This window comes from Crinia signifera, chromosome 12 (assembly GCF_055691185.1).
Source record: "Crinia signifera chromosome 12, ASM5569118v1, whole genome shotgun sequence".
Taxonomy (NCBI): domain Eukaryota; kingdom Metazoa; phylum Chordata; class Amphibia; order Anura; family Myobatrachidae; genus Crinia; species Crinia signifera.
This window is the reverse complement of record NC_139228.1, coordinates 5,204,824-5,217,181: the sequence shown is the minus strand read 5'-3', so window position 1 is coordinate 5,217,181 and position 12,358 is coordinate 5,204,824. Positions and strand designations below refer to the sequence as shown.

The window sequence follows — 12,358 nt, the reverse complement described above, 5'->3', positions numbered from 1 at the left end:
GACAGGTACATAGTGATATATCCTGCAGATTATTATATTACTGACCTCTAGTGATCTGCAGAACATCGCTCTGTCCCATCTACCCCCTGACAGGTACATAGTGATATATCCTGCAGAGTATTACATTACTGACCTAGTGATCTGCAGAACATCGCTCTGTCCCATCTACCCCCTGACAGGTACATAGTGATACATCCTGCAGATTATTACATTACTGACCCCCCCTAGTGATCTGCAGAACATCGCTCTGTCCCATCTACCCCCTGACAGGTACACAGTGATATATCCTGCAGGTTATTACATACTGACCTCCCTAGTGACCTGCAGAACATCGCTCTGTCTCATCTACCCCCTGACAGGTACATAGTGATCAGGGCAGCCAAGAGAAATCCTGGGCCCCGGTACAACAACTTCCTGGGGTCCCCACGGACGGAGCTCCCGCACACTCTGCGGACCCGTTGTTACCCCACTGCTTCCAAGGTGGATACACGTACAAAAATTTACACTGTAATGCCTATTACACGTCACACACCCATTACATATTATACCACATGACATAATGCTCATTACACGCTATGCCACACACCGTAATGCTCATTGCATATTAAGGGGTTAACATGCTCTGCCAGGGGTTAACCTGTCTGCCCTGATTTACATGCTCTGCCAGGGTTTAACATGCTCTGCCAGGGTTACATGCTCTTTGCAAAGGATTTACACATACCCTCCAACATGGCCCATTAGTTACAAAATGCTCTGTTCCTGGACTTCCCTTACAGATGTGAGCCTGCAGCACAGTCCAATATTCAAAAAGGGGGGGGGGGGGGTCATACAGTATATACTGCCACCCCAAGCATCACTGTCCTGGACTCACTGGCAGTTGATGTGACCCCCTATTTGAATATTGGACTGTGCTGGAGTCCAACCTCTGTAACTACCACTGGCAGGGAAGTCCAGGAACAGAGTATTTTGTACCTAATGGAATAGGTCATGTTGGGGGTACTTGCCACCAAATAAAAAAAAACCTGTGTGTCCAGACCAGGGCCCCCCTGACAGGCCCGGGCCCGGGTAAATTGTACCTGCTCCCCCCCTCTCTCGGCACCCCTGATAGTGATATATCCTGCAGATTATTACATCACTGACCTCCCTAGTGATCTGCAGAACATCGCTCTGTCCCATATACCCCCTGACAGGTACACAGTGATATATCCTGCAGATTATTACATACTGACCTGCAGAACATCGCTCTGTCCCATCTACCCCCTGACAGGTACATAGTGATATATCCTGCAGATTATTACATTACTGACCTAGTGACCTGCAGAACATCGCTCTGTCCCATCTACCCCCCTGACAGATACATAGATATATCCTGCAGATTATTACATTAATGACCTCCCTGGTGATCTGCAGAACATCGCTCTGTCCCATCCACCCCCTGACAGGTACATAGTGATATATCCTGCAGATTATTACATTACTGACCTCTAGTGACCTGCAGAACATCGCTCTGTCCCATCTACCCCCTGACAGGTACATAGTGATATATCCTGCAGATTATTACATTACTGACCTCTCTAGTGACCTGCAGAACATCGCTCTGTCCCATCTACCCCCTGACAGGTACACAGTAATATATCCTGCAGATTATTACATTACTGAACTCCCTAGTGATCTGCAGAACATCGCTCTGTCCCATCTACCCCCTGACAGGTACATAGTGATATATCCTGCAGATTATTACATTACTGACCTATAGTGACCTGCAGAACATCGCTCTGTCCCATCTACCCCCTGACAGGTACATAGTGATATATCCTGCAGATTATTACATTACTGACCTCCCTAGTGATCTGCAGAACATCGCTCTGTCCCATCTACCCCCTGACAGGTACGTAGTGATATATCCTGCAGATTATTACATTACTGACCCCTCTAGTGGTCTGCAGAACATCGCTCTGTCCCATCTACCCCCTGACAGGTACGTAGTGATATATCCTGCAGATTATTACATTACTGACCCCTCTAGTGGTCTGCAGAACATCGCTCTGTCCCATCTACCCCCTGACAGGTACATAGTGCTATATTCTGCAGATTATTACATTACTGACCTCTCTAGTGATCTGCAGAACATCGCTCTGTCCCATCTACCCCCTGACAGGTACATAGTGATATATCCTGCAGATTATTACATTACTGACCTCCCTAGTGATCTGCAGAACATCGCTCTGTCCCATCTACCCCCTGACAGGTACATAGTGATATATCCTGCAGATTATTACATTACTGACCTCTAGTGACCTGCAGAACATCGCTCTGTCCCATCTACCCCGACAGGTACATAGTGATATATCCTGCAGATTATTACATTACTGACCCCTCTAGTGGTCTGCAGAACATCGCTCTGTCCCATCTACCCCCTGACAGGTACATAGTGCTATATTCTGCAGATTATTACATTACTGACCTCTCTAGTGATCTGCAGAACATCGCTCTGTCCCATCTACCCCCTGACAGGTACACAGTAATATATCCTGCAGATTATTACATTACTGACCTCTCTAGTGACCTGCAGAACATCGCTCTGTCCCATCTACCCCCTGACAGGTACACAGTAATATATCCTGCAGATTATTACATTACTGACCTCCCTAGTGATCTGCAGAACATCGCTCTGTCCCATCTACCCCCTGACAGGTACATAGTGATATATCCTGCAGATTATTACATTACTGACCTATAGTGACCTGCAGAACATCGCTCTGTCCCATCTACCCCCTGACAGGTACATAGTGATATATCCTGCAGATTATTACATTACTGACCTCCCTAGTGATCTGCAGAACATCGCTCTGTCCCATCTACCCCCTGACAGGTACGTAGTGATATATCCTGCAGATTATTACATTACTGACCCCTCTAGTGGTCTGCAGAACATCGCTCTGTCCCATCTACCCCCTGACAGGTACGTAGTGATATATCCTGCAGATTATTACATTACTGACCCCTCTAGTGGTCTGCAGAACATCGCTCTGTCCCATCTACCCCCTGACAGGTACATAGTGCTATATTCTGCAGATTATTACATTACTGACCTCTCTAGTGATCTGCAGAACATCGCTCTGTCCCATCTACCCCCTGACAGGTACATAGTGATATATCCTGCAGATTATTACATTACTGACCTCCCTAGTGATCTGCAGAACATCGCTCTGTCCCATCTACCCCCTGACAGGTACATAGTGATATATCCTGCAGATTATTACATTACTGACCTCTAGTGACCTGCAGAACATCGCTCTGTCCCATCTACCCCGACAGGTACATAGTGATATATCCTGCAGATTATTACATTACTGACCTCTAGAACATCGCTCTGTCCCATCTACCGCCTGACAGGTACATAGTGATATATCCTGCAGATTATTACATTACTGACCTCTCTAGTGATCTGCAGAACATCGCTCTGTCCCATCTACCCCCTGACAGGTACATAGTGATATATCCTGCAGATTATTACATTACTGACCCCTCTAGTGATCTGCAGAACATCGCTCTGTCCCACCTCCCCCCTGACAGGTACATAGTGATATATCCTGCAGATTATTACATTACTGTCTAGTGACCTGCAGAACATCGCTCTGTCCCATCTACCGCCTGACAGGTACATAGTGATATATTCTGCAGATTATTACATTACTGACCTCCCTAGTGATCTGCAGAACATCGCTCTGTCCCATCTACCCCCTGACAGGTACATAGTGATATATCCTGCAGATTATTACATCACTGACCTCTCTAGTGATCTGCAGAACATCGCTCTGTCCCATCTACCCCCTGACAGGTACACTGTGATATATCCTGCAGATTATTACATTACTGACCCCTCTAGTGATCTGCAGAACATCGCTCTGTCCCACCTCCCCCCTGACAGGTACATAGTGATATATCCTGCAGATTATTACATTACTGTCTAGTGACCTGCAGAACATCGCTCTGTCCCATCTCCCCCCTGACAGGTACATAGTGATATATCCTGCAGATTATTACATTACTAACCTCCCTAGTGATCCGCAGAACATCGCTCTGTCCCATCTCCCCCCTGACAGGTACATAGTGATATATCCTGCAGATTATTACATTACTAACCTCCCTAGTGATCCGCAGAACATCGCTCTGTCCCATCTACCCCCTGATAGGTACATAGTGATATATCCTGCAGATTATTACATTACTGACCTCCCTAGTGATCTGCAGAACATCGCTCTGTCCCATCTAACCCCTGACAGGTAGGTAGTGATATATCCTGCAGATTATTACATTACTGACCCCTCTAGTGGTCTGCAGAACATCGCTCTGTCCCATCTACCCCCTGACAGGTACATAGTGATATATCCTGCAGATTATTACATTACTGACCTCCCTAGTGACCTGCAGAACATCGCTCTGTCCCATCTACCCCCTGACAGGTACATAGTTATATATCCTGCAGATTATTACATTACTGACCTCTCTAGTGACCTGCAGAACATCGCTCTGTCCCATCTACCCCCTGACAGGTACATAGTGATATATCCTGCAGATTATTACATTACTGACCTCCCTAGTGACCTGCAGAACATCGCTCTGCCCCATCTACCCCCTGACAGGTACATAGTGATATATCCTGCAGATTATTACATTACTGACCTCCCTAGTGACCTGCAGAACATCGCTCTGTCCCATCTACCCCCTGACAGGTACATAGTGATATATCCTGCAGATTATTACATTACTGACCTCCCTAGTGACCTGCAGAACATCGCTCTGTCCCATCTACCCCCTGACAGGTACATAGTGATATATCATGCAGATTATTACATTACTGACCTCTCTAGTGACCTGCAGAACATCGCTCTGTCCCATCTACCCCCTGACAGGTACATAGTGATATATCCTGCAGATTATTACATTACTGACCTCTCTAGTGACCTGCAGAACATCGCTCTGTCCCATCTACCCCCTGACAGGTACATAGTGATATATCCTGCAGATTATTACATTACTGACCTCTCTAGTGATCTGCAGAACATCGCTCTGTCCCATCTACCCCCTGACAGGTACGTAGTGATATATCCTGGAGTTGGCGGTTATGGATCATTACGTCTACAGCAGAATGGTCAACAAGCATTGGGTCGACATGGATCTAGGTCCACAGGTCATTAGGTCGATTTAAGCATTAGGACGACATGGGCAAGGTCGACAGTAAAATGGTCGATATAGGTTTTTTCACTGTTTTTTTTTTTTGTACTGAATTTCGACACAGATGACGTGGACACTGAAACATAGCACCGGGTCCCCTCACATTTCTTGCAGCGCTCGGCACGCCCTAGTGGATGGTACGGCATGTAATACCGCCTGTCGGCACATGTCAGCTCAAAAATCTGTGAAAAACCCATGTCGACCTTTTGACTGTTGAACTTGCCCATGTCGACCTAACGCTTGTGTCGAACTAATGACCTGTCGACCTACACCCATGTTGACCTTACTGCTTGTTGACCTAATGAATGTATCCCGAGTGGGCAGCCAGGATATCAGCAAGTGTAACCGGATTGCACTGACCTAAGCTCAGATCCCTGAGGTGCACAGTGATAGAGGAAGACCTGGGACCGGCCCGTTCCTTGCAGAATACACAGCGATGACTGTATGAGGGTTATGCATGGTACATGGAGTTTGTGCATGGAGTGGTACATGGAGTTTGTGCACGGACTGGTACACGGAGTTTGTGCATGGAGTGGTACACGGAGCTCGTGTACGGAGTGGTACACGGAGTTTGTGCATGGAGTGGTACACGGAGCTCGTGCACGGAGTGGTACACGGAGTTTGTGCACGGAGTGGTACACGGAGTTTGTGCATGGAGTGGTACACGGAGCTCGTGCACGGAGTGGTACACGGAGTTTGTGCACGGAGTGGTACACGGAGCTCGTGCACGGAGTGGTATACGGAGTTTGTGCACGGAGTGGTACACGGAGCTCGTGCACGGAGTGGTACACGGAGCTCGTGCACGGAGTTGTACATGGAGCTCGTGCACGGAGTGGTACATGGAGTTTGTGCATGGAGTGGTACACGGAGCTCGTGCACGGAGTGGTACACAGAGTTTGTGCATGGAGTGGTACACGGAGCTCGTGCACAGAGTGGTACATGGAGCTTGTGCACGGACTGGTACATGGAGTTTGTGCATGGAGTGGTACATGGAGTTTGTGCACGGACTGGTACATGGAGTTTGTGCACGGAGTGGTACACGGAGTTTGTGCATGGAGTGGTACACGGAGCGGTACACGGAGTTTGTGCATGGAGTGGTACACGGAGCTCGTGCACGGAGTGGTACACGGAGTTTGTGCACGGAGTGGTACACGGAGTTTGTGCATGGAGTGGTACACGGAGCTCGTGCACGGAGTGGTACACGGAGTTTGTGCACGGAGTGGTACACGGAGCTCGTGCACGGAGTGGTATACGGAGTTTGTGCACGGAGTGGTACACGGAGCTCGTGCACGGAGTGGTACACGGAGCTCGTGCACGGAGTTGTACATGGAGCTCGTGCACGGAGTGGTACATGGAGTTTGTGCACGGAGTGGTACATGGAGTTTGTGCATGGAGTGGTACACAGAGTTTGTGCATGGAGTGGTACACGGAGCTCGTGCACGGAGTGGTACACAGAGTTTGTGCATGGAGTGGTACACGGAGCTCGTGCACGGAGTGGTACATGGAGCTTGTGCACAGAGTTGTACATGGAGCTCGTGCACGGAGTGGTACACGGAGCTCGTGCACGGAGTGGTACACAGAGTTCGTGCACGGAGTGGTACACGGAGCTCATGCACGGAGTGGTACATGGAGCTCGTGCACGGAGTGGTACACTGTGTTCATGCATGGAGTGGTACACGGAGTTTTGCACGGAGTGGTACATGGAGTTTCTGCACGAAGTGGTACACGGAGTTTTGCACGGAGTGGTACACAAAGTTTGTGAACGGAGTGGTACACGGTGTTCGTGCATGGAGTGGTACACGAAGTTTGTGCATGGAGTGGTACACGGAGCTTGTGCATGGAGTGGTACACAGAGTTTGTGCACGGAGTGGTACATGGAGCTCGTGCATGGAGTGGTACATGGAGCTTGTGCATGGAGTGGTACACGGAGTTTTGCATGGAGTGGTACACGGAGCTCGTGCATGGAGTGGTACAAGGAGCTTGTGCACGGAGTGGTACACGGAGTTTGTGCACGGAGTGGTACACGGAGCTCGTGCACGGAGTGGTACACGGAGCTCGTGCACGGAGTGGTACACGGAGTTTGTGCACGGAGTGGTACACGGAGTTTGTGCACGGAGTGGTACACAGAGTTTGTGCATGGAGTGGTACACAGAGCTCGTGCACGGAGTGGTACATGGAGTTTGTGCATGGAGTGGTACACAGAGTTTGTGCATGGAGTGGTACACGGAGCTCGTGCACGGAGTGGTACACAGAGTTCGTGCATGGAGTGGTACACGGAGCTCGTGCACGGAGTGGTACATGGAGCTTGTGCACGGAGTTGTACATGGAGCTCGTGCACGGAGTGGTACATGGAGCTCGTGCACGGAGTGGTACACAGAGTTCGTGCACGGAGTGGTACACGGAGCTCATGCACGGAGTGGTACATGGAGTTTCTGCACGAAGTGGTACACGGAGTTTTGCACGGAGTGGTACACAAAGTTTGTGAACGGAGTGGTACACGGTGTTCGTGCATGGAGTGGTACACGAAGTTTGTGCATGGAGTGGTACACGGAGCTTGTGCATGGAGTGGTACACAGAGTTTGTGCACGGAGTGGTATATGGAGCTCGTGCATGGAGTGGTACATGGAGCTTGTGCATGGAGTGGTACACGGAGTTTTGCATGGAGTGGTACACGGAGCTCGTGCATGGAGTGGTACAAGGAGCTTGTGCACGGAGTGGTACAAGGAGTTTGTGCACGGAGTGGTACACGGAGTTTGTGCACGGAGTGGTACACGGAGCTCGTGCACGGAGTGGTACACGGAGTTTGTGCACGGAGTGGTACACGGAGTTTGTGCACGGAGTGGTACACAGAGTTTGTGCATGGAGTGGTACACAGAGCTCATGCACGGAGTGGTACATGGAGCTCGTGCACGGAGTGGTACACGGAGTTTGTGCACGGAGTGGTACACGGAGTGGTACACGGAGTTTGTGCACGGAGTGGTACACAGAGTTAGTGCATGGAGTGGTACACAGAGCTCGTGCACGGAGTGGTACATGGAGCTCGTGCACGGAGTGGTACACTGTGTTCATGCATGGAGTGGTACACGGAGTTTTGCACGGAGTGGTACATGGAGTTTCTGCACGAAGTGGTACACGGAGTTTTGCACGGAGTGGTACACAAAGTTTGTGAACGGAGTGGTACACGGTGTTCGTGCATGGAGTGGTACACGGAGCTTGTGCATGGAGTGGTACACAGAGTTTATGCACGGAGTGGTACACGGAGCTCGTGCACGGAGTGGTACACGGAGCTCGTGCACGGAGTGGTACACGGAGTTTGTGCACGGAGTGGTACACGGAGTTTGTGCACGGAGTGGTACACAGAGTTTGTGCATGGAGTGGTACACAGAGCTCGTGCACGGAGTGGTACATGGAGCTCGTGCATGGATTTTGAACCTGTGTGTGTAAGTCCGCTCTCAGTAACACATTGCTATATGTTTCCTACACAGTACGTGGATTCTGCCTCTGTGGAATGCATTTATGGCTGAACAATAAGCGGAGCCCATGACCTTTACCACTGCCACACCCTATGTAATATTAGTATGGCTCTCAGGCCCGTCTCTGTGTCAGTCCATGCGATTTCCAGAATCAGGATCACTTATTCGTATATATTTTACGGACTTAGTTGATAATACCTGTTATATGACCATATTTGTCTATCACCGCATAAAAAAACGCTGATTGCGGCATTTTCACCATGCCATTCTCTGCCGTTGGGCGCAATCCCACCTATTAAACATAAATAGGGGTTAAAATTTGTTTCATAAAAACAAAAACTTATTTAATCCAGAGAATACAGCAAATATTAGAATGATGGAAGCCAATGTGTGTGGGACAGAGGCAGTGGATACAGAGGATCATGACGCCCTGCTGAACAGAAAGTTACACTGACTGACTTCATTCCTACCTGTCAGCTACTTACTCTGACAGCTGTCAGCAAAAGCATTGCATGGTATTGCCCCGTGTGCTAAAGCTACAGCACAGCTGCTAGACAGTGCACCTGCACAGTGTAAGGCCAAACAACAGCAGTGTCAGTGACAGCCTATAGGGGGGCTCATTGTACTATATTACATGTATAGGTGAGGTGACACCAGTCCTCCTGGTTGCTAAACAACCAGAAACATGGCGGCTGATCGTCAGTCGTCACGTGATAGAAACCCCGCTCCCTTCCAGGTTGTGCCTGTGCTCACCTACTGCCCCCGCCCCCGTCTGCCAGCCGCCAATCACGCACAGGGGAGGCAGAACGGTATGCGGAATGGGGCGTGTGATTGGGGAAGGTGCGGCTAGGGGGCGGAGTAAGAGGGAGGGGCGGTATGCAATTGGAGGTGCCGCTCAGTGTCAGGTTGTATTGGAGAGAAGACGGGACAGTGCACTGGAGGTGAGGTGCGGCAGGTGCGGGGAGGCGGCAGCCGAGGGTTGGATCTTGCCCCGGGGTGGAGGGTATTCTGTCCATTCCCGTATTCTGTCCATTCCCGTATTCTGTCCATTCCCTCCGTCACTGGGAGTATTATATACGCTATGTGTTTTATTATATAGTATATGTCCCCTATATTGCACACATTATCCTATATACACATTCCCTGTATTACACCTGTATCCTATATACACATTCCCTGTATTACACCTGTATCCTATATACACATCCCCTGTATTACACCTGTCACTGAGGGTATTATATATACACAACCCCTGTATTACACCTGTATCCTATATACACATCCCCTGTATTACACCTCTATCCTATATACACATCCCCTGTATTACACCTCTATCCTATATACACATCCCCTGTATTACACCTCTATCCTATTTACACATCCCCTGTATTACACCTCTATCCTATTTACACATCCCCTGTATTACACCTCTATCCTATATACACATCCCCTGTATTACACCTCTATCCTATATACACATCCCCTGTATTACACCTCTATCCTATATACACATCCCCTGTATTACACCTGTCACTGGGGGTATTATATACACAACCCCTGTATTACACCTGTATCCTATATACACATCCCCTGTATTACACCTGTATCCTATATACACATTCCCTGTATTATACCTGTATCCTATATACACAACCCCTGTATTACACCTGTATCCTATATACACATCCCCTGTATTACACCTGTATCCTATATACACATCCCCTGTATTACACCTGTATCCTATATACACATCCCCTGTATTACACCTCTATCCTATATACACATCCCCTGTATTACACCTCTATCCTATATACACATCCCCTGTATTACACCTCTATCCTATATACACATTCCCTGTATTACACCTGTATCCTATATACACATTCCCTGTATTACACCTGTATCCTATATACACATCCCCTGTATTACACCTGTCACTGAGGGTATTATATATACACAACCCCTGTATTACACCTGTATCCTATATACACAACCCCTGTATTACACCTGTATCCTATATACACATCCCCTGTATTACACCTGTATCCTATATACACATCCCCTGTATTACACCTCTATCCTATATACACATCCCCTGTATTACACCTCTATCCTATATACACATCCCCTGTATTACACCTCTATCCTATATACACATCCCCTGTATTACACCTCTATCCTATATACACATCCCCTGTATTACACCTCTATCCTATATACACATCCCCTGTATTACACCTCTATCCTATATACACATCCCCTGTATTACACCTCTATCCTATATACACATCCCCTGTATTACACCTCTATCCTATATACACATCCCCTGTATTACACCTCTATCCTATATACACATCCCCTGTATTACACCTCTATCCTATATACACATCCCCTGTATTACACCTCTATCCTATTTACACATCCCCTGTATTACACCTCTATCCTATATACACATCCCCTGTATTACACCTCTATCCTATATACACATCCCCTGTATTACACCTCTATCCTATATACACATCCCCTGTATTACACCTCTATCCTATATACACATCCCCTGTATTACACCTCTATCCTATATACACATCCCCTGTATTACACCTCTATCCTATATACACATCCCCTGTATTACACCTCTATCCTATTTACACATCCCCTGTATTACACCTCTATCCTATATACACATCCCCTGTATTACACCTCTATCCTATATACACATCCCCTGTATTACACCTCTATCCTATATACACATCCCCTGTATTACACCTGTCACTGGGGGTATTATATACACAACCCCTGTATTACACCTGTATCCTATATACACATCCCCTGTATTACACCTGTATCCTATATACACATCCCCTGTATTACACCTGTATCCTATATACACATCCCCTGTATTACACCTGTATCCTATATACACATTCCCTGTATTACACCTCTATCCTATATACACATCCCCTGTATTACACCTCTATCCTATATACACATCCCCTGTATTACACCTCTATCCTATATACACATCCCCTGTATTACACCTCTATCCTATATACACATCCCCTGTATTACACCTCTATCCTATATACACATCCCCTGTATTACACCTCTATCCTATATACACATCCCCTGTATTACACCTCTATCCTATATACACATCCCCTGTATTACACCTCTATCCTATATACACATCCCCTGTATTACACCTCTATCCTATATACACATCCCCTGTATTACACCTCTATCCTATATACACATCCCCTGTATTACACCTCTATCCTATATACACATCCCCTGTATTACACCTCTATCCTATATACACATCCCCTGTATTACACCTCTATCCTATATACACATCCCCTGTATTACACCTCTATCCTATATACACATCCCCTGTATTACACCTCTATCCTATATACACATCCCCTGTATTACACCTCTATCCTATATACACATCCCCTGTATTACACCTCTATCCTATATACACATCCCCTGTATTACACCTCTATCCTATATACACATCCCCTGTATTACACCTCTATCCTATATACACATCCCCTGTATTACACCTCTATCCTATATACACATCCCCTGTATTACACCTGTATCCTATATACACATCCCCTGTATTACACCTCTATCCTATATAC

The 12,358-nt window shown here is 47.4% G+C and overlaps 2 protein-coding genes across 5 annotated transcripts in view; one reads left to right on the top strand and one right to left on the bottom strand.

The window, feature by feature from the left end:
* The window catches only part of POGZ (pogo transposable element derived with ZNF domain), a 122,037-nt gene that overhangs the window by 30,869 nt on the left and 78,810 nt on the right, over window positions 1-12,358 (bottom strand). The window contains exon 3 of one of the 2 annotated variants that reach the window (XM_083167646.1): window positions 8,910-9,003. The exons of the other annotated variant lie outside the window; for it this stretch is intronic. The gene's annotated coding sequence lies outside the window, so the exon portion shown is untranslated. The remainder of the gene's footprint in view (window positions 1-8,909; window positions 9,004-12,358) is intronic. 2 annotated transcript variants of the gene reach the window in all.
* Window positions 9,547-12,358, top strand: part of CGN (cingulin) — a 52,198-nt gene continuing 49,386 nt past the window's right edge. The window contains exon 1 of one of the 3 annotated variants that reach the window (XM_083167643.1): window positions 9,547-9,652. The gene's annotated coding sequence lies outside the window, so the exon portion shown is untranslated. Of the gene's footprint in view, window positions 9,667-12,358 lie in introns of all 3 variants that reach the window. The other 2 variants (XM_083167639.1, XM_083167642.1) reach the window with 2 other exon arrangements.